We start from the raw sequence: 22,991 nt of genomic DNA, 5'->3' as shown, positions 1-22,991 counted from the left end.
GGGTGAGGGGGATGTGGGATATTGGTAAATTAATGTTATTTCTGCAATTATAATTTCTGATACAAGGTAAATGAACTCACACCAGTGTGTAATTGTTTCAGCCAAGAGCTGAGTCATCAAGAATGGAAACTATGTGGAGGAAATATATAATTGTTTTTGTATTAGCTAGCATTGTATGTCAGCATGAAACGTGATTGCAGAACATTGGTAGATTTTATGGGCAAATAGATAAGATGTTGTGAGGGGATGCAGTCAAGTTCGAAAGCCTGTATAAACAGTAGGTTTTCCATTTTTACAGAGACACAGGGACAAAACCTAACTAAAGAGATCATAGAGATCAGAGTGTTCTCGGGAGAGGCCCAGATGGAAAGAGTAGATACTGATGAAGAAAGAATATGCCTAACAATGACCTGCAGTGGGATGAGGTCAAACGGCCTTGTGAGGCCAGAACTAAGCATTTTTTCACAGACAAGGCCGGATGAGCAGGAGTGATGGGATCAGTCTTCGGGAAGTGGAGGATGTAAACGGGGGGGGGGGGGGAAGGGGGGAAACAATGAAATAAGAAACCCTATGTAGGAACCAAATGATATAAATATCGAAAGTTTGTTGAATTTGGTGTGTGTATGTCCTCTGCCTTGCCTGGCACAGGACATCACACCCAATTGCAAGTGTAAAAATAAAGGACACTACTGATTCCGATCTTGTCTCAGACTGCAATGATTGAAGTGTGTGAGCTTTGTTTCTCACAGGGAGACAAGCAACGTTTAACAGAATGGAATTCCTGGTGTTTGTGATTGTGTGGATGTCTGATCAGAAGGTCACCTTGGGGTCAGATATAACAGCAATATTGTGAAGAATGTAGTTCTACCTCAGATATGTCCCAGTGGGAGGGAGCGGCTCAGCAGTAAGGGAAAGGTATTTGTAATAGCAACTGAAGGCAATGGTTCTAACCATTACAATGTTTCACTGGAGAAAATTGCAGCTAATCGAGTAGTGGGAGCGTGGTAAGCAGTTTGATAACTGAGTAACAGTGGAGTAATGGAGAGGGATGATGGGGAGGGAGAACTGGGCAGTGTCAGTGTACATGTGAAACCTAACACGGTGTTTTCGGACAATGTCACCTCCTGGCAGTATGTAGGTGAGAAAAAGGAGAGTCCAAGGATAGACCCTGAGATTCCCTACAGTGTGGAAACAGTCCCTTCGGCATGTAAAGTCCACACCGACCTCTGAAGAGGAACCCATCCAGACCCATTCCCCTACGTTTACCACTGATTGATGCACCTAACACTACAGGCACTTTAGCATAGCCATTTCACCTAACCTGCACATCTTTGGACTGTGGGAAGAAACTGCAGCACCCGGAGGAAACCCACGCAGACACTGGGAGAATGTGCAAACTCCACACAATCGCCCGAGTCTGGAATCGAACCTGGGTCCCTGATGCTGTGAGGCAGCAGTGCTCACCATTGAGCCACCGTGCTGGCCAACCCTTGAGGGACACCACTTGCAATGAATAAAGAAAGGAAATCAGAGAGGTTATCACAGCTACAGAAGTTACCATTGTCGAGGACGGTCTGCCTACTGAGTCAGTATGGGTGGAAATTAGGATCAGTAAGGGAGCAGTCACCTCAGTAGGGGTTTACTACAGGCCCACCCCCCAACAGCAGCAGGGAGATTGAAGAAAGCATAGGTCAGCAGATTTTGGTAAAGAGTGAATGTAATAGGGTTGTTGTAACGGGTGACTTTAACTTTCCCAATATTGATTGGAAACCTCCTTCGAGCAGATGGTTTGGAAGGAGCTATTTTTGTAAGGTGTGTTCAGGAGGGTTTCCTAACTCAGCACATTGAAGCGGCAGATGAGGGGAGAGGCCATTTTGATTTTGGTGCTCGGCAATGAGCTGGGGCAGCTGTCAGATCTTGCGGTGAGAGAGCATTTTGGTGATAGTGACCACAACTGCCTCACATTCTATATGGCCATGGAGAAGGAGAGAAGCAGGCACAATGGGAGGATATTTAATTGGGGAAAATGAAACTATGATACTATCAGACGTGAGTTGAGAACTATGGACTGGGAGCAATTATTCCATGGAAAGGCCACGACAGACATGTGGAGACGGTTTCAGGAACAGTTGTTGCGAGTGATGCATAAATATGTCCCTCTGAGACAGGCAAGAAGGGGTAAGATAAAGGAACCTTGGATGTCGAGAGCGGAGGAGCTTCTTTTCGAAAGAAAGAAGGCAGCGTACGTGAGGTGGAGGAAGGAAGGGTCTTGCTCAGCTCTAGAGGATTACAGGCAGGCGAGGAAGGAGCTCAAAAATGGCCTGAGGAGAGCCAGGAGGGGGCAGGAAAAAGGCTTGACAGGAAGGATTAGGGAGAATCCAAAGACATTTTACACGGATGTGAGGAGTAAGACAATGATCAAAGAAAGAGTAGGTCCGCTCAGGGATAGCATAGGGAACTTGTGTGTAGAGTCTGAGGCGGCAGGGGAACCCCCTAAATGAGTTTTTTGCTTCTGTCGTTACTAAAGAAAAGGACCTTGTAGTGAATGAAACCATTGAGGAGCAGGTAAGCGTGCTGGAACAGATAGAGATTGAGGAAGCTGATGTGCTGAACATTTTGACAAACATTAAGATTGACAAGTCGCCAGGGCCAGACCAGATTTGTCCTCAGCTGCTTTGGGAAGTGAGAAATGTGATTGCTTCGCTGCTTGCGAAGATCCTTACATCCTCGCTCTCCACTGGAGTCGTACCTGAGGACTGGAGGGAGGCAAATATAATTCCTCTCTTCAAGAAAGGAAATAGGGAAATCCCCGGCAATTACAGACCAGACACTCTCACGTCTGTCGTCTGTAAGGTGTTAGAAAGGATTCTAAGGGACAGGATTTATGATCATCTGGAAGAGCATGGCTTGATTTAATGCAATCAATACGGCTTTGTGAGGGGCAGGTCATGCCTCACAAACCTTACTGAGTACTTTGAGGATGTTACTAGGCAAGTTGATGAGGGTCGAGCTGTGGATGTGATGTATATGGACTTCAGTAAGGCATTTGATAAGGTTCCCCATGATAGGTTCATTCAGAAGGTCAGGAGGAATGGGATACCGGGAAACTTAGCTGTCTGGATACAGAATTGGCTGGCCTACAGAAGACAGCGAGTGGTCGTAGAAGGAAAATATTCTGCCTGGAAGTCAGTGGTGAGTGGTGTTCCACAGGGCTCTGTCCTTGTGCCTCTACTGTTTGTAATTTTTATGAACGACTTGGATGAGGGGATTGAAGGAGGGGTCAGCAAGTTTGCAGACAACACAAAGGTTGGAGTGTCGTTGACAGTATGGAGAGCTGTTGTTGGCTGCAGCGGGACATTGACAGGATGCAGCGATGGGCTGAGAGGTGGCAGATGGAGTTCAACCTGGATAAATGGAGGTGATGCATTTTGGAAGGTCAAATTTGAAATCTGAGTACAGGATTAAAGACAGGATTCTTGGCAATGTGACGGAACAGAGGGATCTTGGTGTGCAGGTACATAGATCCCTTAAAATGGCTACCCAAGTGGACAGGGTTGTTAAGAAAGCATATGGTGTTTTGGCTTTCATTAACAGGAGGATTGTGTTTAAGAGTCGTGAGATCTTGATACAGCTCTATAAAACTTTGGTTAGAACGCACTTGGAATACTGTGTCCAGTTCTGGTCGCCCTATTTTAGGAAAGATGTGGATGCTTTGGAGAGGATTCAGAGGAGGTTTACCAGAATGCTGCCTGGAATGGAGGGCTTATCTAACAAAGAGAGATTGACTGAGCTCGGACTTCTTTCAGTGGAAAAAAGAAGGAAGACAGGGGACCTAATTGAGGTATACAAGATAATGAGAGGCATAGATAGAGTTGTTAGCCAGATACTTTTTTTCCCAGGGCAGAAATTGCTAACATGAGAGGTCATAGTTTTAAGCTGTTTGGAGGAAAATATGGAGGGGATGTCAGAGGCGGGTTCTTTAAGCAGAGAGTTGCGAGAGCATGGAATGCGTTGCAAGCAGCAGTTGTGGAAGTGAGGTCATTGGGGATATTTAAGTGACTGCTGGACATGCATATGGTCATAGAAATTTGAGAGTTCATACTTTAGGTTTCCCTTACATGAGGATCGATGGTCGGCACAGCATCAAGGGCTGAAAGGCCTGTTCTGTGCTGTACTGTTCGATGTCCTATGATCTATGTTCTATGAAGTGTATCTGTACCTTTCGACCATCTGCACCCTGTACTGACAGATAGTGCTCCCTCAATACCTTAGAAACCATCCCCTCAGTATGTTTATCCCCAAAGCACCTCGACGGAACATTCACGCCCTCAACACCTCCGAAAGCAAACCTGTTGCCCCCTTGGACCGTGTTCCTCCCCAAACCTGTTCTCACTGTGATGACCCACAGCCACCTCCAAGATTGGAGCCCAGGGCCCAGAACATTATTTGAGTCTCTGGATTGATCATACAATCCCTAAGATGTGGAAGCAGGTCATTCGGCCTATCAGGTTCACACTGACCCTCGGCAGAGCATCCCACCCTACCCCCTCTATCCCCGGATCCCTTCATTTCCTCTGGCTAACCCACCCAGCCTGCACATCTTTGGACAGTGGGTGGGAACTGGAGCACCCGGAGGCTGACACGGAGAGAATGTGCCAACTCCACACAGACAGTCGCCCGAGGCTGGAATCGAACCCGGGTGGGGTGAGGCAACACTGAGCCCCCTGTGACCATCCCACCATCTCCTCCCCGTTGATGACCGTTTGATGTCTGTACCCGGGGAGTATCGAACTTGTCTAGCGTTTATTTAAGAAAGACTAGGGACAAGGGCAATGCCTCCACAAGCTCATGATGCTTGGTCCCCCTCGAAAAAATATTTATATCAATTTCAAAAAGATACTTTATTCACAAAAAACTTTACGTACAAACATAGTCACTAAAGTTCGGTTCTGTACAGTCTTTATAAGAAGTCTTTGCAATTACATATATACTCCCCTTGGCTGATTAACTGAAATGTTAGGTCTGAGCTGTTTCTTCTGAATTAACATCACAAAGTTACATTGAGAAGGATCTTTGTGAAGTGCAGCATTGTCTGAACGTCAGGATGGAGGGAGTGCAGCATTGTCAGAGGGTCAGTGTAGAGGGAATGCTGCATTGTCAGGGGGTCAGTGTGGAGGGTGTACAGCATTGTCAGAGGGTCAGTGTGGAGGGGGTGTAGCATTGTCAGAGGGTCAGTGTGGAGGGAGTGCAGCATTGTCAGGGGGTCAGTGTGGAGGGTGTACAGCATTGTCAGAGGGTCAGTGTGGAGGGGGTGTAGCATTGTCAGAGGGTCAGTGTGGAGGGAGTGCAGCATTGTCGGGGGTCAGTGTGGAGGGAGTGCAGCATTGTCAGGGGGTCAGTTTGGAGGGTGTACAGCAGTGTCAGAGGATCAGTGTGGAGGTAGTGCAGCATTGTCATAGAGGGTCAGTGTGGAGGGAGTGCAGCATTGTCAGAGGGTCAGTGTGGAGGTAGTGCTGCATTGTCAGAGGGTCAGTGTGGAGGGAGTGCAGCATTGTCAGAGGATCAGTGTGGAGGGGGTGCAGCATTGTCAGAGGGTCAGTGTGGAGGGAATGCTGCATTGTCAGAGTATCAGTGTGGAGGGAGTGTAGCATTGTCAGAGGATCAGTGTGGATGGAGTGCAGCATTGTCAGAGGGTCAGTGTGGAGGGAGTGCAGCATTGTCAGAGGGTCATTGTAGAGGGAATGCTGCATTGTCTGAACGTCAGGATGGAGGGAGTGCAGCATTGTCAGAGGGTCAGTGTAGAGGGAATGCTGCATTGTCAGAATGTCAGGATGGAGGGAGTGCAGCATTGTGAGAGGGTCAGTGTGGAGGGAGTGCAGCATTGTCAGAGGATCAGAATGGAGGGAGTGCAGCATTGTCAGGGGGTCAGTGTGGAGGGTGTACAGCATTGTCAGAGGATCAGTGTGGAGGGAGTGCAGCATTGTCAGAGGGTCAGTGTGGAGGGAGTGCAGCATTGTCAGAGGGTCAGTGTGGAGGGAGTGCAGCATTGTCAGAGGATCAGTGTGGAGGTAGTGCTGCATTGTCAGAGAGTCAGTATGGAGGAAGTGCAGCATTGTCAGAGGGTCAGTGTGGACGGAATGCTGCATTGTCAGAACGTCAGGATGGAGGGATTGCTGTGCAGGGAGAAGGTCAGTAATGATGAAGTGCGCACTCTCTGAGGGTCAGTACTAATGGATCGCCATGCTGTCAGAGTGTCGCACTGTGAGAGGGTTACTACTGAGGGAGCGCTGCATTGTGAAAGGGTTAGAACTGAGGGAGCAACGCACTCTGAGGGGATGAGTACTGAGGGATCACCGCGCTGTGAGGGGTCAGTACTGAGGGAGTGCCATGCTATCTGTCGGACAGTCTGTACTGAGTGATTGCTGCATTGCCAGTGGGTCAGTACTGCGAGAGTGATTCACACTCAAAGGGACATTACTGAGGGAGAGCTATACGGTCAGTGTGTCAGTTCTGAGGGAGTGTTGTTTCAGGGGGTCAGTACTGAGGGAGTGCTGCACTGTCAGAGGGTCTGTACTGAGGGAGTGCTGCAGGGTCAAAGGTGCAGTGCTGAGGGAGAGCTGCATTGTCAGAGGGTCAGTACTGAGGGAGTGCTGCACTGTCAGAGGGTCAGTACTGAGGGAGTGTTGTTTCAGAGGGTCAGTACTGAGGGAGTGCTGCACTGCCAAAGGGTCAGTGCTGAGGCATTGCTGGACTATCAGAAGTGCAGGAATGAGGCAGTGCCGCACTGTCTGATTGTCAGTACTGAGGGAGTTCTGCTCTGCCGGAGGGTTGGTACTGAGAAAATGCCACGTTATCGGAGGGTCAGTACCGAGGGAGTGCTGCACTGTAAGAGCAGCTGTATTGAGGGAGTGCCACATTGTCGGAGGGTCAGTACTGAGGGGATGCCACACTGTATGAGTGTCAGTACTGAGGGAATGCTGCACTGTGGAAATGTCAGTACAAAGAGAGTGCTGCAGAGTCAGAGTGTCAGTACTGAGGGAAAGCTGTTGTGTCAGAGCGTCATTTCTTAGGGTGTGCTGCAGGGTCAAAGGAGCAGTGCTGAGGGAGAGCTGCATTGTCAGAGGGTCAGTACTGAGGGAGCGCTGCACTGTCAGAGGATATGGAACATAGAACATAGAACAATACATCACAGAACAGGCCCTTCGGCCCACGATGTTGTGCCGAACATTTGTCCTAGCTTAAGCACCCATCCATGTACCTATCCAATAGCCGCTTAAAGGTCACCAAAGAATCTGACTCTACCACTCCCACAGGCAGCGCATTCCATTGCCCCACCACTCTTTGGGTAAAGAACCCACCCCTGACATCTCCCCTATACCTCCCACCCTTCACCTTAAATTTATGTCCCCTTGTAACACTCTGTTGTACCTGGGGAAAAAATTTCTGACTGTGTACTCTATCTATTCCCCTGATCATCTTATAAACCTCTATCAAGTCACCCCTCATCCTTCGCCGTTCCAACTAGAAAAGGCCAAGCACTCTCAACCTATCTTTGTACGACCTATTCTCCATTCCAGGCAACATCCTGGTAAATCTTCTCTGCACCCTCTCCAAAGCTTCCACATCTTTCCTAAAGTGAGGCGACCAGAACTGCACACAGTACTCCAAATGTGGCCTAACCAAGGTCCTGTACAGTTGCAACATCACTTCACGACTCTTGAATTCAATCCCTCTGCTAATGAATGCTAATACACCATAGGCCTTCTTACAAGCTCTAACAACGTGAATGGCAACTTTCAAAGATCTATGAACATAGACCCCAAGATCCCTCTGTTCCTCCACCTTACTAAGAATCCTATCGTTAACCCTGTATTCCGCATTCTTATTTGTCTTTCCAAAATGGACAACCTCACACTTGGCAGGGTAGAACTCCATCTGCCACTCCTCAGCCCAGCTCTGCAACATATCTAAGTCCCTTTGCAGCCGACAGGGCTGAGGTTTATTCCTCAGCTTCCGTCTGCTCATCCCAAATGAATCCCACTGCCCCACACTCAGCACAGTCATGTGTTCCTTATTTCTGAGCTTCCCAATGCTATTCCACATCCAGAATGACATCCCACACTCCTCCAAATCGTATCGCAGGCTATTTGTCTGGGAACGAGGAGTGCTAAGAGAGGAAATAAAAATCTGAAAGGACTTTACAGTGACATTAAGGGTGAATTGATAATGAGAGAAAGAGTTGGTTGTGGAACACAGTGAGAATGTGTGCATGGACCCAGAGGCTACAGTGAATGGATGCATTGTGTCAATGCTCATTGGGACAGGGACGGTATGAAATCGTGGAGATGCTCTGTGATACAATTAAATGAATTAGCATATATAGGGAGAGAGGTGGTTCTGAGTGGTCTGGCCTTCTTACAACCCAATAAATCTCCAAAGACCGTGGAAATGTATCTCGGTTTACCGAATGAGGTGATGGAGGAAGTAACAGGGACACTTGCAAACATTTTCAATTCCCCTCTGGCCACAGGAGAGGTGCCGTCGGACTGACCATGTGGTCCTGTTATTCAAGAAGGAACATGGGATATACCAGGCAGCTACAGGCCAGTCAGGCTAATATCGTGGGTGGGATGTCTGTTGGAAGCAATTTTGGGAGATAGAATTAATCAGCATTTACAGAGACTGGAGTTCATGATGAACAGTCAGAATGGTTGTGTTCAGGTCTGACCAATGGGAGTGCACTTTTTAAGGAGGTGACCAGCTGTGTAAATAAGGGCAATGCTTTCCTGTCGTCTGCTTGGAGGTCAGTCAGGCTTTTATCAGGATCCATATGGGAAACTGATAGTGAACATAAAAACTCAAGATCCAAGGAATTTGGCGCAGAATGCTGAGTGGCAGGAAGCAGACAGTGATGGCCCAGTTAGAAATCTCTGTCTGTTCATGTCTCACTGCTGGGGTCTTGCTGATGTGGTTGATAGAAAAGATTTAGATTTGAATGGTGGATGGTTAATCAGTGGGGTCATGAATGATATGGGGATTGGTTGGGTGATAAATACTGAGGAGGATAGCCTTAGGTTACAGAAGGATGTAGATGGCCTTGTCAGATGGACCGATCAGTGACAACAGGTGAGGTGCCTGAAGATTGGAGGGTGATTAATGATGGACCATTATTGAAGTAAGGCTGCAAGGAACAGCCATTGAACTATGGAGCTGTGAGCCTGATGGCAGTGGTGGGTAAGCTGTTGGAGGGCATTCTGAGAGACAACTTACATGTATTTGGAAAAGCAAGAATTGATTAGGGATGGTCAGCTTGGCTTTGTTTGTGGAAATAATGTGTCCAACTTGATAGAGCTTTTGAAGGGATGACCAAGGAGACAGATGAGAAAGTTTCACATGGGAGATTACTTAGTAAAAGGTTAGATGAGATGGCATCCAGGGAGAGAGGACAGCACGGTGCCTCAGTGGTTTGATTCTAACTCCCGGTGACTGTCTGTGTGGAGTTTACACATTCTCTCTGTATCTGTGCGGGTTCCCTCCGGGTGATCCAGTTTCCTCCCACCGCCCAAAGATGCCATGGGAAATGCAGCATTACAGGGATAGAGGAGAGGATGTGAGTCTGGGTGCGATGCTGTTCAGACAGTCAGTGTGGACCCAATGGATGGAATGGCTTGCTTCTACACTGTAGGAAATCTAAAATTAATCCAGAGAGACAAGTACTGTTCTGGGGACCTGGGTTCCAATCTTGGACAGAGGTGGATGTGGGTCCTTACAGTCTGGGGGGGGGGGGGGGCAGGGGGTGGGGTGGTGGGGTGTGGGGGGGTGTGGGGGGTGAGCCCTGAGCCCTGATGTGTTGAGGATGTGAATGTTTTGTGGAGCTACTGTCTAAGGGGCTTTGGGGTTAAACACAACAAAGTGATGAATTCTTCGGTATTGAGGGAGCAATTTCTGAGTTATTGAGGGAGCACTTTCTCAGGTATTGAGGAAGCACTTTCTGAGTTCTTGAGGGAGCACTTTCTGAGTATTGAGGGAGCACTATCTGAGGCATTTTGGGAGCACAATCTGAGGTCCTGAGGGAGCAATTTCTGAGGTACTGAGGGAGCACTTTCTGAGGTATTGAGGCAGAACTATCTGAGGCATTGAGGGAAAAATATCTGAGGTATTGAGGGAGCACTTTCTGAGGTATTGAGGGAGCACTTTATGAGGTATTGAGGGAGCACTATCTGAGGTATTGAGGGAGCACTATCTGAGGCATTGAGGGAAAAATATCTGAGGTATTGAGGGAGCAATTTCAGAGGTATTGAGGGAGCACTATCTGAGTTATTGAGGGAGAACTATCTGGGGTATTTAGGGAGCACTTTCAGAGGTATTGAGGGAGCACTATCTGAGGTATTGATGGAGCACTATCTGAGGTATTGATGGAGCACTTTCGGAGGTATTGATGGAGGACTTTCTGAATTACTGAGGAAGCACTACCTGAGGTATTGAGGGAGCACTATCTGAGGTACAGAGGGAGCACTTTCAGAGGTATTGAGGAAGCACTATCTGAGGTACTGAGGGAGCACTATCTGAGGTACTGAGGGAGCACTTTCTGAGGTATTGAGGGAACACTTCCAGAGGTATTGAGGGAGCACTTTCTGAGGTACTGAGGAAACACTATCTGAGGTACTGAGGCAGCACTATCTGAGGTACTGAGGGAGAACTATCTGAGGTACTGAGGGACCATTTTTCTGAAGTATTGAGGGAGCACTTTCTGAGGTACTGAGGGAGAACTATCTGAGGAAATAAGGGAGAACTATCTGAGGTACTGAGTGAGCACTTTCTGAGGTATTGAGGAAGCACTTTCTGAGGTATTGAGGGAGCACGTTCTGAGGTACTGAGGGAGAATTATCTGAGGTACTGAGGGAGCACCTTTTGAGGTATTGAGAGAGCACTATCTGAGGTATTGATGGAGCACATTCTGAGGTATTGAGGAAGCACTTTCTGAGGTATTGAGGAAGCACTTTCTGAGTATTGAGGGAGTACTTTCTGAGGTATTGTGGGAGCACTTTCTGAGGTATTGATGAAGCACTTTCTGAGGTATTGAGGAAGCACTCTCTGAGGTATTGAGGGAGAACGATCTGAGGTATTGATGGAGCACATTCTGAGGTATTGAGAGAGCACTATCTGAGGCATTGAGCACGATCTGAGGCACTGAGGGAGCACTTTCAGAGGTATTGAGGGAGCACTTTCAGAGGTACTGAGGGAGACGTATCTGAGGTACTGAGGGAGAACTATCTGAGGTACTGAGGGAGTACTATCTGAGGTATTGAGCGAGCACTTTCTGAGGTATTGAGGGAGCATTATCTGAGGTATTGAGGGAGCACTTTCTGAGGTACTGAGGGATCACTTTCTGAGGTATTGAGGGAGCACTTTCTGAGGTATTGATGGAGCAAATTCTGAGGTAATGACGGAGCACTATCTGAGGTAGTGAGGGAGCAATTTCTGAGGTATTCAGGAAGCACTTTCTGAGGTACTGAGGGAGCACTTTCTGAGGTATTGAGGGAGCACTATCTGAAGTACTCAGGGAGAACTATCTCAGGTATTGAGGGAGCACTTTCTGAGGTATTGAGGGAAGCACACTCTGAGGTACTGAGGGAGAACTGTCTATGGTATTGATGGAGCATTTTCTGAGGTATTGTGGGAGCATTTTCTGAGGTACTGAGGGAGCAAGTTCTGAGGAATTGAGGGAGCACTATCTGAGGTACTGAGGGAACAAGTTCTGAGGTATTGAGGAAGTACTCTCTGAGTTACTGAGGGAGAACTATCTGCGGTACTGAGGAAGAACTATCTGAGGTACAGAGGGAGCACTTTCTGAGGTATTAAGGGAGCACTATCTCAGGCATTGAGGGAGCAATATCTGAGGTCCTGAGGGAACACTTTCTGCGGTATTTTGGGAGCACTGTCTGACGTACTGAGGAAGCACTATCTGAGGTTCTGAGCGAGTACCATCTGAGGTACTGAGGGAGAACTATCTGAGGTACTGAGAGAGCAGTTTCTGACGTACTGAGGGAGCACTTTCTGACGTACTGAGGAAACACTATCTGAGGTTCTGAGCGAGTACCATCTGAGGTACTGAGGGAGAACTATTTGAGGTACTGAGGGACTGTTTGCTGAAGTATTGAGGGAGCACTTTCTGAGGTATTGAGTAAGCACTTTCTGAGGTACTGAGGGAGAACTATCTGAGGTACTGAGCGAGCAAGTTCTGAGGTATTGAGGGAGCACTATCTGAGGTACTGAGGGAGAACTATCTGAGGTATTGATGGACCACTTTCTGAGGTATTGAGGGAGCACTATCTGAGGTATTGAGGAAGCACTTTCTGAGGCATTGAGGGAGCACTTTCTGAGGTATAGAGGGAGCACTATCTGAGGTAATGAGGGAGCAATTTCTGAGGGTCAGAGGAAGCACTTTCTGAGGTGTTGAGGAAGCACTTTCGGAGGTATCGAGGGATCACTTTCTGAGGTACTGAGGGAGCACGTTCTGAGGTATTGAGGAAGCACTTTCTGAGGTATTGAGGGAGCACTTTATGAGGTACTGAGGGAGCACTATCTGAGGTATTGAGGGAGCACTATCTGAGGCATTGAGGGAAAAATATCTGAGGTATTGAGGGAGCAATTTCAGAGGTATTGAGGGAGCACTATCTGAGTTATTGAGGGAGAACTATCTGGGGTATTTAGGGAGCACTTTCAGAGGTATTGAGGGAGCACTATCTGAGGTATTGATGGAGCACTTTCGGAGGTATTGATGGAGCACTTTCTGAATTACTGAGGAAGCACTACCTGAGGTATTGAGGGAGCACTATCTGAGGTACTGAGGGAGCACTTTCAGAGGTATTGAGGGAGCACTTTCTGAGGTACTGAGGAAGCACTATCTGAGGTACTGAGGGAGCACTATCTGAGGTACTGAGGGAGCACTTTCTGAGGTATTGAGGGAACACTTCCAGAGGTATTGAGGGAGCACTTTCTGAGGTACTGAGGAAACACTATCTGAGGTACTGAGGCAGCACTATCTGAGGTACTGAGGGAGAACTATCTGAGGTACTGAGGGACCATTTTTCTGAAGTATTGAGGGAGCACTTTCTGAGGTACTGAGGGAGAACTATCTGAGGAAATAAGGGAGAACTATCTGAGGTACTGAGTGAGCACTTTCTGAGGTATTGAGGAAGCACTTTCTGAGGTATTGAGGGAGCACGTTCTGAGGTACTGAGGGAGAATTATCTGAGGTACTGAGGGAGCACCTTTTGAGGTATTGAGAGAGCACTATCTGAGGTATTGATGGAGCACATTCTGAGGTATTGAGGAAGCACTTTCTGAGGTATTGAGGAAGCACTTTCTGAGTATTGAGGGAGTACTTTCTGAGGTATTGTGGGAGCACTTTCTGAGGTATTGATGAAGCACTTTCTGAGGTATTGAGGAAGCACTCTCTGAGGTATTGAGGGAGAACGATCTGAGGTATTGATGGAGCACATTCTGAGGTATTGAGAGAGCACTATCTGAGGCATTGAGCACGATCTGAGGCACTGAGGGAGCACTTTCAGAGGTATTGAGGGAGCACTTTCAGAGGTACTGAGGGAGACGTATCTGAGGTACTGAGGGAGAACTATCTGAGGTACTGAGGGAGCACTTTCTGACGTACTGAGGAAGCACTATCTGAGGTACTGAGTGAGTACTATCTGAGGTACTGTGGGAGAACTATCTGAGGTATTGAGCGAGCACTTTCTGAGGTATTGAGAGAGCATTATCTGAGGTATTGAGGGAGCACTTTCTGAGGCACTGAGGGATCACTTTCTGAGGTATTGAGGGAGCACTTTCTGAGGTATTGATGGAGCAAATTCTGAGGTAATGATGGAGCACTATCTGAGGTAGTGAGGGAGCAATTTCTGAGGTATTCAGGAAGCACTTTCTGAGGTACTGAGGGAGCACTTTCTGAGGTATTGAGGGAGCACTATCTGAAGTACTCAGGGAGAACTATCTCAGGTATTGAGGGAGCACTTTCTGAGGTATTAAGGGAGCACTATCTGAGGTACTGAGAGAGCAAGTTCTGAGGTATTGAGGGAAGCACACTCTGAGGTACTGAGGGAGAACTGTCTGTGGTATTGATGGAGCATTTTCTGAGGTATTGTGGGAGCATTTTCTGAGGTACTGAGGGAGCAAGTTCTGAGGAATTGAGGGAGCACTATCTGAGGTACTGAGGGAACAAGTTCTGAGGTATTGAGGAAGTACTCTCTGAGTTACTGAGGGAGAACTATCTGCGGTACTGAGGAAGAACTATCTGAGGTACAGAGGGAGCACTTTCTGAGGTATTAAGGGAGCACTATCTCAGGCATTGAGGGAGCAATATCTGAGGTCCTGAGGGAACACTTTCTGCGGTATTTTGGGAGCACTGTCTGACGTACTGAGGAAGCACTATCTGAGGTTCTGAGCGAGTACCATCTGAGGTACTGAGGGAGAACTATCTGAGGTACTGAGGGAGCAGTTTCTGACGTACTGAGGGAGCACTTTCTGACGTACTGAGGAAACACTATCTGAGGTTCTGAGCGAGTACCATCTGAGGTACTGAGGGAGAACTATTTGAGGTACTGAGGGACCGTTTGCTGAAGTATTGAGGGAGCACTTTCTGAGGTATTGAGTAAGCACTTTCTGAGGTACTGAGGGAGAACTATCTGAGGTACTGAGCGAGCAAGTTCTGAGGTATTGAGGGAGCACTATCTGAGGTATTGAGGAAGCACTTTCTGAGGCATTGAGGGAGCACTTTCTGAGGTAAAGAGGGAGCACTATCTGAGGTAATGAGGGAGCAATTTCTGAGGGTCAGAGGAAGCACTTTCTGAGGTGTTGAGGAAGCACTTTCTGAGGTATCGAGGAAGCACTTTCTGAGGTATTGAGGGAGCATTTTATGAGGTACTGAGGGAGCACTTTCTCAGGTATTGAGGGAGCACTCTCTGAGGTACTGAGGGAGAACTATCTGTGGTATTGATGGAGAACTTTCTGAGGTATTGAGGAAGCACTTTCCGAGGTACTGAGGGAGCACTTTCTGAGGTATTGATGGACCACTTACTGAGGTATTGAGGGAGCACTATCTGAGGTACTGAGCGAGCAAGTTCTGAGGTATTGAGGGAGCACTATCTGAGGTACTGAGGGAGAACTATCTGAGGTATTGATGGACCACTTTCTGAGGTATTGAGGGAGAACTATCTGAGGTACTGAGCGAGCAAGTTCTGAGGTATTGAGGGAGCACTATCTGAGGTACTGAGGGAGAACTATCTGAGGTATTGATGGACCACTTTCTGAGGTATTGAGGGAGCACTATCTGAGGTATTGAGGAAACACTTTCTGAGGCATTGAGGGAGCACTTTCTGAGGTATAGAGGGAGCACTATCTGAGGTAATGAGGGAGCAATTTCTGAGGGTCAGAGGAAGCACTTTCTGAGGTGTTGAGGAAGCACTTTCTGAGGTATCGAGGAAGCACTTTCTGAGGTATTGAGGGAGCACTTTATGAGGTACTGAGGGAGCACTTTCTCAGGTATTGAGGGAGCACTCTCTGAGGTACTGAGGGAGAACTATCTGTGGTATTGATGGAGAACTTTCTGAGGTATTGAGGAAGCACTTTCCGAGGTACTGAGGGAGCACTTTCTGAGGTATTGAGGGAGCACTATCTGAGGTACTGAGGGAACAAGTTCAGAGGTATTGAGGAAGCACTCTCTGAGGTACTGAGGGAGAACTATCTGAGGTACTGAGGGAGCACTATCTGAGGTACAGAGGGAGCACTCTCTGAGGTATTAAGGGAGCACTATCTGACGCATTGAGGGAGCAATATCTGAGGTACTGAGGGAGCACTTTCTGAGGTATTTAGGGAGCACTGTCTGAGGTACTGAGTGAGAACTATCTGAGGTACTGAGCGAGAACTATCTGAGATATTGAGGGAGCAGTTTCTGAGGTATTGAGGGAGCACTTTCTGACGTACTGAGGAAGCACTAGCTGAGACTCTGAGTGAGTACTATCTGAGATATTGAGGGAGCAGTTTGTGAGGTATTGAGGGAGCACTTTCTGACGTACTGAGGAAGCACTAGCTGAGACTCTGAGTGAGTACTATCTGAGGCATTGAGGGAGAACTATCTGAGGTATTGTGGGAGCACTATCTGAGATATTGAGGGAGCACTTTCAGAGGTATTGAGGGAGCACTTTCAGAGGTATTGAGGGAGCACTATCTGAGGTATTGAGGGAGCACTATCTGAGGTATTGAGGAGCACTATCTGAGGTATTGACGGAGAACTATCTGAGGTATTGAGCGAGCACTTTCAGAGGTTTTGAGGGAGAACTATCTGAGGTATTGAAGAAGAACTATCTTAGGTATTGATGGAGCACTTTCCGAGGTATTGATGTATCACTTTCTGAGGTACTGAGCGGACACTCTCTGAGGTATTGATGGAGCACTTTCGAGGTATTGAGGGAGAACTACCTGAGGTATTGATGGAACACTTTCTGAGGTATTGTGGGAGAACTTTCTGAGTTACTGATGGAACACTCTCTGAGGTATTGATGGAGCACTTTCGAGGTATTGAGGGAGAACTACCTGAGGTATTGATGTATCACTTTCTGAGGTACTGAGCGGACACTCTCTGAGGTATTGATGGAGCACTTTCGAGGTATTGAGGGAGAACTACCTAAGGTATTGATGGAACACTTTCTGAGGTATTGTGGGAGAACTTTTGAGTTACTGATGGAACACTCTCTGAGGTACTGAGGAAGCACTTTCTGAGGGTCAGAGGAAGCACTTTCTGAGGTATTGAGGGAGCACTGTCTGAGGTATTGAGGAAGCACTTTCTGAGGCATTGAGGGAGCTCTTTCTGAGTTATAGAGGGAGCACTATGTGAGGTACTGAGGGAGCGATTTCTGAGGGTCAGAGGAAGCACTTTCTGAGGTATTGAGGAAGCACTTTCTGAGGTATTGAGGAATCACTTTCTGAGGTACTGAGTGAGCACTTTCTGAGGTATTGAGGAAGCACTTTCTGAGGTATTGAGGGAACACACTCTGATGTATTCTGGAAGCACTTTATGAGGTACTGAGGGTGCACTTTCTGAGGTGTTGAAGAAGCACGTTCTGACGTATTGATGAAGCACTTTCTGAGGTACTGAGGGAGAACTATCTGAGGTACTGAGGGAACCAGTTCTGAGGTATTGAGGGAGCACTTTATGAGGTACTGAGGGAGCACTTTCTGAGGTATTGAGGGAGCACTATCTGAAGTACTGAGCGAGCACTTTCTGAGGTATTGAGGAAGCACTTTCTGACGTACTGAGGAAGCTCTATCTGAGGTTCTGAGCGAGTACCATCTGAGGTACTGAGGGAGAACTATCTGAGGTACTGAGGGACCACTTGCTGAAGTATTGAGGGAGCGCTTTCTGAGGTATTGAGGGAGGACTATCTGAGGTACTGAGGGAGCACTTTCTGAGGTATTGAGGGAGCACTATCTGAGGTACTGAGGGAACAAGTTCTGAGGTATTGAGGAAGCACTCTCTGAGGTACTGAGCGAGAACTATCTGAGGTACTGAGGGAGCACTTTCTGAGGTATTAAGGGAGCAATATCTGAGGTACTGAGGGAGCGGTTTCTGAGGTATTGAGGAAGAACTTTCTGAGGTATTGAGGGATCACTTTCTGAGGTATTGAGGAAGCACTTTCTGAGGTATTGAGGAAGCACTTTCTGAGGTATTGAGGGAGCACTTTATGAGGTACTGAGGGAGCACTTTCTGAGGTATTGAGGGAGCACTATCTGAAGTACTGAGGGAGCACTTTCTGAGGTATTGAGGAAGCACTCTCTGAAGTACTGAGGGAGAACTATCTGAGGTACTGAGGGAGAACTATCTGAGGTACTGAGGGAGCACTTTCTGAGGTATTAAGGGAGCACTATCTGAGGCATTGAGGGAGCAATATCTGAGGTACTGAGGGAGCACTTTCTGAGGTATTTAGGGAGCACTTTCTGAGGTACTGAGTGAGAACTATCTGAGGTACTGAGGGAGAACTATCTGAGATATTGAGGGAGCAGTTTCTGAGGTATTGAGGGAGCACATTCTGACGTACTGAGGAAGCACTAGCTGAGGTTCTGAGTGAGTACTATCTGAAGTACTGAGGGAGCACTTTCTGAGGTATTGAGGGAGCACTTTCTGAGGTACTGCGGGAGCACTATCTGAGGTATTGAGGGAGAACTATCTGACGTATTGTGGGAGCACTATCTGAGGCATTGAGGGAGAACTATCTGAGGTATTGAGGGAGCACTTTGAGAGGTACTGAGGGAGAACTATCTGAGGTATTGAGGGAGCACTATATGAGGTATTGAGGGAGAACTATCTGAGGTATTGAGGAGCACTATCTGAGGTATTGAGGGAGAACTATCTGAGTATTGAGGGAGCACTTTGAGAGGTACTGAGGGAGAACTATCTGAGGTATTGAGGGAGCACTATATGAGGTATTGAGGGAGAACTATCTGAGGTATTGAGGGAGCACTTTCTGAGGTATTGATGGAGCAAATTCTGAGGTAATGACGGAGCACTATCTGAGGTACTGAGGGAACCAGTTCTGAGGTATTGAGGGAGCACTTTATGAGGTACTGAGGGAGCACTTTCTGAGGTATTGAGGGTGCACTATCTGAAGTCCTGAGCGAGCACTTTCTGAGGTATTGAGGAAGCACTTTCTGACGTACTGAGGAAGCTCTATCTGAGGTTCTGAGCGAGTACCATCTGAGGTACTGAGGGAGAACTATCTGAGGTACTGAGGGACCACTTGCTGAAGTATTGAGGGAGCGCTTTCTGAGGTATTGAGGGAGGACTATCTGAGGTACTGAGGGAGCACTTTCTGAGGTATTGAGGGAGCACTATCTGAGGTACTGAGGGAACAAGTTCTGAGGTATTGAGGAAGCACTCTCTGAGGTACTGAGCAAGAACTATCTGAGGTACAGAGGGAGCACTTTCTGAGGTATTAAGGGAGCAATATCTGAGGTACTGAGGGAGCGGTTTCTGAGGTATTGAGGAAGAACTTTCTGAGTTATTGAGGGATCACTTTCTGAGGTATTGAGGAAGCACTTTCTGAGGTATTGAGGAAGCACTTTCTGAGGTATTGAGGGAGCACTTTATGAGGTACTGAGGGAGCACTTTCTGAGGTATTGAGGGAGCACTATCTGAAGTACTGAGGGAGCACTTTCTGAGGTATTGAGGAAGCACTCTCTGAAGTACTGAGGGAGAACTATCTGAGGTCCTGAGGGAGAACTATCTGAGGTACTGAGGGAGCACTTTCTGAGGTATTAAGGGAGCACTATCTGAGGCATTGAGGGAGCAATATCTGAGGTACTGAGGGAGCACTTTCTGAGGTTTTTAGGGAGCACTTTCTGAGGTACTGAGTGAGAACTATCTGAGGTACTGAGGGAGAACTATCTGAGATATTGAGGGAGCAGTTTCTGAGGTATTGAGGGAGCACATTCTGACGTACTGAGGAAGCACTAGCTGAGGTTCTGAGTGAGTACTATCTGAAGTACTGAGGGAGCACTTTCTGAGGTATTGAGGGAGCACTTTCTGAGGTACTGCGGGAGCACTATCTGAGGCATTGAGGGAGAACTATCTGAGGTATTGAGGGAGCAATTTGAGAGGTACTGAGGGAGAACTATCTGAGGTATTGAGGGAGCACTATATGAGGTATTGAGGGAGAACTATCTGAGGTATTGAGGAGCACTATCTGAGGTATTGAGGGAGAACTATCTGAGTATTGAGCGAGCACTTTCTGAGGTATTGAGGGAGCATTATCTGAGGTATTGAGGGAGCACTATATGAGGTATTGAGGGATCACTTTCTGAGGTATTGAGGGAGCACTTTCTGAGGTATTGATGGAGCAAATTCTGAGGTAATGACGGAGCACTATCTGAGGTAGTGAGGGAGCAATTTCTGAGGTATTCAGGAAGCACTTTCTGAGGTACTGAGGGAGCACTTTCTGAGGTATTGAGGGAGCACTGTCTGAAGTACTCAGGGAGAACTATCGCAGGTATTGAGGGAGCACTTTCTGAGGTATTGAGGGAGCACTTTCTGAGGTATTGAGGAAGCACTTTCTGAGGTATTGAGGGAGCACTTTATGAGGTACTGAGGGAGCACTTTCTGAGGTATTGAGGGAGCACTATCTGAAGTACTGAGGGAGCACTTTCTGAGGTATTGAGGAAGCACTCTCTGAAGTACTGAGGGAGAACTATCTGTGGTATTGATGGAGCACTTTCTGAGGTATTGAGGAAGCACTTTCCGAGGTACTGAGGGAGCACTTTCTGAGGTATTGAGGGAGCACTATCTGAGGTACTGAGGGAACAAGTTCTGAGGTATAGAGGAAGCACTCTCTGAGGTACTGAGGGAGAACTATCTGAGGTACTGAGGGAGAACTATCTGAGGTACTGAGGGAGCACATTCTGAGGTATTAAGGGAGCACTATCTGAGGCATTGAGGGAGCAATATCTGAGGTATTGAGGGAGAACTATCTGGGTTTTGTGGGAGCACTATCTGAGGCATTGAGGGAGAACTATCTGAGGTATTGAGGGAGCACTTTGAGAGGTACTGAGGGAGAACTATCTGAGGTACTGAGGGAGAACTATCTGAGGTACTGAGGGAGCACTTTCTGAGGTATTAAGGGAGCACTATCTGAGGCATTGAGGGAGCAATATCTGAGGTACTGAGGGAGCACTTTCTGAGGTATTTAGGGAGCACTTTCTGAGGTACTGAGTGAGAACTATCTGAGGTACTGAGGGAGAACTATCTGAGATATTAAGGGAGCAGTTTCTGAGGTATTGAGGGAGCACATTCTGACGTACTGAGGAAGCACTAGCTGAGGTTCTGAGTGAGTACTATCTGAAGTACTGAGGGAGCACTTTCTGAGGTATTTAGGGAGCACTTTCTGAGGTACTGAGTGAGAACTATCTGAGGTACTGAGGGAGAACTATCTGAGATATTGAGGGAGCAGTTTCTGAGGTCTTGAGGGAGCACTTTCTGACGTACTGAGGAAGCACTAGCTGAGGTTCTGAGTGAGTACTATCTGAGGTACTGAGGGAGCACTTTCTGAGGTATTGAGGGAGCACTTTCTGAGGTACTGCGGGAGCACTATCTGAGGTATTGAGGGAGAACTATCTGAGGTATTGTGGGAGCACTATCTGAGGCATTGAGGGAGAACTATCTGAGGTATTGAGGGAGCACTTTGAGAGGTACTGAGGGAGAACTATCTGAGGTATTGAGGGAGCACTATCTGAGGTATTGAGGGAGAACTATCTGAGGTATTGAGGAGCACTATCTGAGGTATTGAGGGAGAACTATCTGAGGTATTGAGCGAGCACTTTCTGAGGTATTGAGGGAGCATTATCTGAGGTATTGAGGGAGCACTTTCTGAGGTACTGAGGGATCACTTTCTGAGGTATTGAGGGAGCGCTTTCTGCGGTATTGATGGAGCAAATTCTGAGGTAATGACGGAGCAATATCTGAGGTAGTGAGGGAGCAATTTCTGAGGTATTCAGGAAGCACTTTCTGAGGTACTGAGGGAGCACTTTCTGAGGTATTGAGGGAGCACTGTCTGAAGTACTCAGGGAGAACTATCTCAGGTATTGAGGGAGCACTTTCTGAGGTATTGAGGGAGCACTTTCTGAGGTATTGAGGGAGCACTATCTGAGGTACTGAGAGAGCAAGTTCTGAGGTATTGAGGGAAGCACACTCTGAGGTACTGAGGGAGAACTGTCTGTGGTATTGATGGAGCATTTTCTGAGGTATTGTGGGAGCATTTTCTGAGGTACTGAGGGAGCAAGTTCTGAGGAATTGAGGGAGCACTATCTGAGGTACTGAGGGAACAAGTTCTGAGGTATTGAGGAAGTACTCTCTGAGTTACTGAGGGAGAACTATCTGCGGTACTGAGGAAGAACTATCTGAGGTACAGAGGGAGCACTTTCTGAGGTCTTAAGGGAGCACTATCTCAGGCATTGAGGGAGCAATATCTGAGGTCCTGAGGGAACACTTTCTGCGGTATTTTGGGAGCACTGTCTGACGTACTGAGGAAGCACTATCTGAGGTTTTGAGCGAGTACCATCTGAGGTACTGAGGGAGAACTATCTGAGGTACTGAGGGAGCAGTTTCTGACGTACTGAGGGAGCACTTTCTGACGTACTGAGGAAACACTATCTGAGGTTCTGAGCGAGTACCATCTGAGGTACTGAGGGAGAACTATTTGAGGTACTGAGGGACCGTTTGCTGAAGTATTGAGGGAGCACTTTCTGAGGTATTGAGTAAGCACTTTCTGAGGTACTGAGGGAGAACTATCTGAGGTACTGAGCGAGCAAGTTCTGAGGTATTGAGGGAGCACTATCTGAGGTACTGAGGGAGAACTATCTGAGGTATTGATGGACCACTTTCTGAGGTAAAGAGGGAGCACTATCTGAGGTATTGAGGAAGCACTTTCTGAGGCATTGAGGGAGCACTTTCTGAGGTATAGAGGGAGCACTATCTGAGGTAATGAGGGAGCAATTTCTGAGGGTCAGAGGAAGCACTTTCTGAGGTATTGAGGAAGCACTTTCGGAGGTATCGAGGGATCACTTTCTGAGGTACTGAGGGAGCACTTTCTGAGGTATTGAGGAAGCACTTTCTGAGGTATTGAGGGAGCACGTTATGAGGTACTGAGGGAGCACTTTCTGAGGTATTGAGGGAGCACTCTCTGAGGTACTGAGGGAGAACTATCTGTGGTATTGATGGAGAACTTTCTGAGGTATTGAGGAAGCACTTTCCGAGGTACTGAGGGAGCACTTTCTGAGGTATTGAGGGAGCACTATCTGAGGTACTGAGGGAACAAGTTCAGAGGTATTGAGGAAGCACTCTCTGAGGTACTGAGGGAGAACTATCTGAGGTACTGAGGGAGCACTATCTGAGGTACAGAGGGAGCACTCTCTGAGGTATTAAGGGAGCACTA

The sequence above is a fragment of the Chiloscyllium plagiosum genome, unplaced genomic scaffold (assembly GCF_037043375.1).
Source record: "Chiloscyllium plagiosum isolate Xiang-an unplaced genomic scaffold, Cpla_swu_hap1 HiC_scaffold_45, whole genome shotgun sequence".
Classification (NCBI taxonomy): domain Eukaryota; kingdom Metazoa; phylum Chordata; class Chondrichthyes; order Orectolobiformes; family Hemiscylliidae; genus Chiloscyllium; species Chiloscyllium plagiosum.
Note: the sequence above shows the minus strand (reverse complement) of the source record.